Here is a 6,847-nt window from a genome sequence, read left to right as displayed (position 1 = left end):
ACAGCCGCTCAAGGCATCACTGCTGCGTCACTCATTAAACAGGCTCACACGGCCGCATTGCTTAGTGCCCAGGCACAGTCCAACCGATAGCCGCTCAAGGCATCACTGCTGCATCACTCATTAAACAGGCTCATATGGCCGCATTGCTTAGTGCCCAGGCACAATCCAGCCGACAGCTGCTCAAGGCATCACTGCTGCATCACTCATTGAACAGGCGGACACGGCCGCTTCGCTTAGTGCCCATACACAGTCTAGCCAACAGCCGCTCAAGCCATCAGTGGAAACTGTTTGGGTAAGAATACAAGGACAGAACATTGGAAAGGATACCATTGTAGGCATTTACTACAGGCCGCCTGTGCAAGCTGAAGATATGGATGAACTCTTTATGCATCAAATGGCCAAGTTCTCTAAAAAATATGACATAGTTGTCATGGGAAATTTCAACTATCCAGACATTTGTTGGGAATCTCTCTCAGGCAAAACTAACAGGTCAAGGAAATTCTTATCCTCTCTTGCTGACAACTTTATCTTCCAAAAGGTAGGGGAGAAAACAAGGGGAACTGCTACCTTGGATCTAATCCTTATAAACAGGGAGGAAATGGTTGAGGAGGTAAAAGTGGCTGGGACCCTAGGAGGTAGCGACCATGCTATTTTAGAATTTTGGATAACTAGAGGAGGAAGACCTGTGAAGACTCAGACATCAAGGTTAGATTTCAGAAAGGCAGATTTTAAGGGATTCAGAAAGAGAATTGGAGGGATCCAATGGCTGGATATCCTTAAAGACAAAAATGTCCAGGAAGGATGGGAAATCTTGAAAAATGAAATTCTCAAAGCAAAATTGTTAACAATTCCGAAAAGAGGGAAGAATAGGAAGCATTTAAGGAAGGCAGAATGGAAGAACACAGAACTTAAGCACATGCTAAAAAGGAAGAAAAAAGTTTATAAAATGGAAAGAGGGAGGTATATCTAAAGAAGAATATAATGCTGTCTGCAGAACCTGCAGGACACAAATCAGATTAGCTAAAGCTGACAATGAATTGAGGCTTGCAAGAGATGTCAAAAGCAATAAGAAAGGATTTTGGGGATATGTCAAAAGTGAAAGAAAAGTCAAAGATGCTATAGGATTTTTACAGGATGAAAATGATGAAATGGTAAGACAGGATGTTGAGAAGGCCGAACTTTTAAATTCCTATTTTGCATCTGTTTTCTCTCAGAAAGGAAATGTAACATCAACTGTTCTTCACTGTCCTATTAAGGGAATAGAAGAATCCAGGATATCTATAAACAGAAATATAGTGAGGAAACACTTAGCTAACCTAAATGAATTCAAGTCTCCAGGTCCAGATGAATAACACCCCAGAGTACTGAAGGAGATAGCAGAAGAAATTTTTGAACCCCTCTCCATAATCTTTGAAAATTCTTGGAGAACAGGAAAAGTCCCAGAAGACTTGAGAAGAGCAAATGTTGTTCCTATCTTCAAAAAGGGGAAGAAGGTGGACCCAGGCAACTATAGGCCGGTGAGTCTGACTTCTATATCAGGAAAGATCTTTGAACAAATTATTAAACAACATGTATGTCAGTACCTGGATAAGAATGAAGTGATTAAACAGAGTCAGCATGGGTTTGTAACTAATAAGTCATGTCAGACTAACTTAATTTCCTTCTATGACGGAATCACTGATTGGGTGGATCAAGGAAATGCTGTAGATATAGTATATCTTGACTTCAGCAAAGCATTTGACAAAGTATCTCATACAATCCTTATTGAAAAAATGACTAAGTATGGAATGGACAAGGCAACTGTTAGGTGGATTCATAACTGGCTTAGTGATCGGACCCAAAGAGTGGTCGTAAATGGCTGCACATCCAGTTGGAAGAATGTCTCAAGTGGGGTACCACAGGGCTCTGTCCAGGGCCGTGTATTGTTCAACATCTTTATCAACGATTTAGATGAAGGAATTGAGGGTAAACTGATTAAATTTGCTGATGACACAAAGCTAGGAGGGATAGCTAATACTAGAGAAGAGAGAGAGAGGATTCAAAAAGATATAAATAAACTGGAGAAGTGGGCAGCAACTAACAGAATGGTTTTTAACAGGGAAAAATGCTAAGTACTACATCTGGGCAATAAAAATGAAAAAAGCATATACAGAATGGGAGGAATAGGGCTAAGTAACAGCACATGTGAAAAAGACTTGGGTATACTAATAGATCACAGACTGAATATGAGTCAACAGTGTGATGCAGCAGCAAAAAAGGCAAATGCAATTCTAGGATGTATTAACAGAAGCATACAGTCTAGATCACGTGAAGTCATTATTTCCCTCTACTCCTCTTTGGTCAGACCTCATCTGGAATATTGTGTCCAGTTTTGGGCACCACATTTTAAAAAAGACATCAACAAACTGGAGCAAGTTCAGAAAAGAGCGACCAGAATGGTGACCGGTCTGCAAACCCTGTCTTATGAGCAAAGGTTGCAGGATTTGGGAATGTTTAGTTTGCAAAAGAGAAGACTGAGAGGAGACTTAATAGCTGTCTACAAATATCTAAAGGGCTGTCACATTGTAGAAGGATCAACTTTATTCTCATTTGCACAAGGAAAAACTAGAAGCAATGGGTTGAAACTGAATGGGAGGAGACACAGATTAGATATTAGAAAAAACTTTTTGACAGAGTGATCAATGAGTGGAACAAGCTGCCACCAGAAGTGGTGAGTTCTCCTTCAATGGAAGTCTTCAAACAGAGGCTGAACAGACATCTGACTGGGATGATTTAGAGAATCCTGCTTTGAGCAGGGGGTTGGACCAGATGGCCCAGGAGGTCCCTTTCAACTCTACAATTCTATGATTTTATGATTCTATGATCACTGCTGTGTCATTCATTAAACAGGCGCACACGGCCGCATCTCTTACTACCCAGGCACAGTCCAACCGACAGCCGCTCAAGGCATCACTGCTGCATCACTCATTAAACAGGCACACACAGCCGCATTGCTTACTGCCCAGGCACAGTCCAGCAGACAGCTGCTCAAGGCACCACTGCTGCGTCACACATTAAACAAGCGCACTCGGCCGCATCGCTTAGTGCCCAAGCACAGTCCAGCCGACAGCTGCTCAAGGCATCACTGCTGCGTCACTCATTAAACAGGCGCACACGGCCGCATCGCTTACTGCCCAGGCACGCACCAGCCGCCAGCTGTTCAAGGCATCACTGCTGCATCACTCATTAGACAGGCGCACACTGCCACATCGCTTACTGCCAAGGCACAGAACAGCCTCCAGCTGCTCAAGGCATCACTGCTGCGTCACTCATTAAACAAGCGCACACGGCCGCATCGCTTAGTGCCCAGGCACAGAACTGCCGCCACAAGCTCAAGGCATCACTGCTGCATCACTCATTAGACAGGCACAATCCAACCACCAACAAACAGACGCATCGCTGATTGGACGCAACGCTGATTTGTCACTTTGTCGTTGTGTCAACACGGCCACATCGCTTCTTGTACAGGCACATTCCAGCTGCTCAAGGCATCACTGCTGCGTCGCTCATTACACAGGCACAGTCCAGCCGCCAGCAGACAGCCACATCGCTGATTGGTCGCAACGCTGATTGGTTGCTTATTGGTCGCCTCAACACGGCCGCATCACTTATTGTACAGGCACATTCCAGCCGCTGAAGGCATCACTGCTGAGTCGCTCATTACACAGGCACAGTCCAGCAGATAGCCGCATCGCTGATTGGTCGCACAGCTGATTGGTCACTTATTTGTTGCCTCAGCATGGCTACATCGCTCATTTCACAGTGAACGTTCTGTCAGTCACAGTGCGCTGAAGAAATACTTCTTTAATAAACACTATCACGTTTTACGCTTACTGTCTTCCAATGGGTCGTAAGCAAAAATGCACCAATGGCGATGACAAAAAAGCAGCAGCAGCAGCAGCAAGGCAATGACAACGTCCTGATCAAGCGACACTTCAACAAACTGTCGCTGGACAAAACCAGGATGCCGAATATCACGGACGTCAGGAACAGGAGACACCACTCCAAACTGCCACCAGACAAGCCCAGGATACGGAATCTCACGGACAACATCAGAAACAGGAGACACCACAACAAACTGCTGCTAGACAAGCCCAGGATGCTAAATATCATAAACAACGTCGGAAACAAGAGACACCACAACAAACTGCCGCCAGACAAGCCCAGGATGCACAATCTCACACACAACGTCGAGTGATTGAATCTTCACAATCCAAAGCAAACAGACAACAATACGATCGACAAATTAATAAAAAACGAATACTCTACCAACTAAGGCAAGCTCAGCAAAATATTCAGCAACTTGCACTTTATGTAACAGACAGCGAAACTACAATTATTCAACACTACTGTGGGAATATGAATGCTGTTTGCTCTAAATGCAACTCTCTGAATTTCATTAATGAAAAACCATCTGACAATCAGTTTACGCAATGCTGCCAAGAAGGAAAAGTTATGCCACCGAGACCTCAGTACTCACATCTCTTTGAGCAATTGATGAAAGTAACATGTCAGCACAGTACAAATTTTATGGAAAATATCAGAAGCATCAACAGTTCTCATGCTTTTGCTTCTTTTGGTGCTAACATTGCACCGCCCCCTGCATTTGGACCGTTTTGATTTAAAATTCACTGCCAGATCTACCACCGCACTGGAACACTTCACCCAGAAATTGGACAACCACCAAAATTTGCACAATTATACATCCTTGATACTAAAGAGGCTACAGAACAAAGGCTAAACGTGAAAGAAAATGAAAAGTGTAATGCTGAACTAATGAACCAAATTGCCGTACATTTACAAAAAATAAGCCCATTTGCTGCCGCATATCGCATGCTAAAAGACGTCGAAGCATAGGAGGAACAGAGGGCTATACAAAATGGAACTAAAATGCCTTCTATTGTCATGACCATTAAACAAGAACGTAGAAAGGATCCCTGACTTTACAACAAACCACGTGTAAGTGAGGTCGCAGTTGTTTTTCAAAACGATGACCGAGAGCCTCCTTTTTAAAGAGATATATTAGTCCATCTTAAGCCACAACAAAACAACCCTTTGGTTCCTAAGACACAACGAATTAGCATTTTGCACAGCAACCTTGATGCTCTTCTGTATCCGTTATTTTTTCCAAGAGGTGTTCAAGGGTGGCATGAAAACCTGCACCAGCAAGGAACTTCAAGAAGAATTACACAACTGCTGTACTACAGTTTTCTTTTGTCTGTCTGAAATTACTTCAATCCTATTTTACACAACAGTACTAACACAACAGTACTTAGTCGACGCATATGTTAAAATTGAAGCAAATAGTCTAAATTACATACGAAGAAACAAAAAACAACTTAAAGCTGAAGACTACTTCGTTGCTCAAGAACATTTGCATAAACAATCCATTCAAAAGGGAATTCCAATTGGAAAAAGAGTAATACTCCCGTCGTCCTTTGAAGGAAGCCCCCGCAACATGCAACAGCGTTGGCCGGAAATTACCGAAAATCTAGAACCCTGGCAACAAGTTCAACACAGGCCGGACTTAATGGAACGTGAATTTCGACTAAAACTCAGTAGCCTTTTCAAAGACATCAAAAATGGGCTTTTTGTAAATGTCGTAGCAATGGTACACGTAATAGAGTTTCAGAAAAGAGGTCTCCCACATGCGCATATACTAATTATTTTAGATGCGCATTCCAAGTTTCGCACGGAAGAAGAAATCAACAACATAGTGTGGGCTGAAATTCCTAACCAACAACAGTATCCAGAACTGTATAATATTGTAGTCTCTCATATGGTTCATGGCCAGTGTGGTGTATCAAATCCTAAAAGTCCATGCATGGAAAACAGAAAGTGTACAAAAGGGTTTCCAAAGGAGTTTAAACAGCACAGTTAAAGACTTAGATGCCTACCCATCCTACCGTCGACAACACATTGAGAGCATTGTTCACAACAAAAAACTTATAAATAACTCATGGATAGTCCCATACAACCTGTACTTATTAAAACGCTACAACTGTCTTATCAACGTAGAAATATGTGCTTCAATAAAAAGCGTAAAATATCTTTTTAAGTACATCTACAAGGGACATGACAAAGATAACATTGAAATACAACAGACAACAGTCAATCACAATGAATCATCAACTTTTGTTGACTCAAGATATGTAAGTGCTCCAGAAGCTGTTTGGAGAACATTTGTGTTTCCAATGCATTCACAGTCCCATGCCATTATACGTTTAGCTATTCATTTACCAAATCAGCAGCAGCTTTATTTCATTGAAGATGCTCAAGTTGAAGATATCTCCAAAACTTTAAGCACAACATCAACATTAATAGAATGGTTTTTCCTAAACCAACGTCATGAAAACGCAAGGCAGTATTTGTATTGAGAGATTCCAGAGCATTACATTTGGAATAAAGCTTAAATTCCAAGACGAGGACTTAGCAGAATAATTGGACTCATGTATTCTGTTAGTGTCAAAGATCAAGAAAGATATTGTCTTCTGCTGTTATAACTGCATGTCAAAGGAAGGACAAGTTATGACGATTTAAAAACAGTTAACGGAGTGTTGCATGATACATTTAAAGCTGCAGCTTTAGCTTTAGGACTTTTATTGGATGATACTGTGTGGACACTAACTTTAGAAGATGCAGTTACCCAACATATGCCTAACCAACTTTGCGAATTGTTTGCTTACATCTGCGTATTTGGCCCGCCTACAAATCCGGCTCAACTTTGGACAAATTTCAAAGAACTTATAATCCAAGATTACTGCTTACGTCTTCACAACAGAAGTGGAAATTGACAAAATTGTGAATC

General features: G+C 41.9%; 1 pseudogene; it reads left to right on the top strand.

The window, feature by feature from the left end:
- Positions 1-5,188: 5,188 nt before the first annotated feature.
- On the top strand, positions 5,189-6,416 carry LOC141085746 (uncharacterized; annotated as a pseudogene).
- The last annotated feature ends 431 nt before the right edge of the window (positions 6,417-6,847 follow it).

The sequence above is a fragment of the Dendrobates tinctorius genome, unplaced genomic scaffold, assembly GCF_039654945.1.
Source record: "Dendrobates tinctorius isolate UK_male_01 unplaced genomic scaffold, ASM3965494v1 ptg000029l, whole genome shotgun sequence".
In the NCBI taxonomy this organism is placed as follows: Eukaryota; Metazoa; Chordata; class Amphibia; order Anura; family Dendrobatidae; genus Dendrobates; species Dendrobates tinctorius.
Note: the sequence above shows the minus strand (reverse complement) of the source record. Positions and strands in the feature narration are given on the sequence as shown.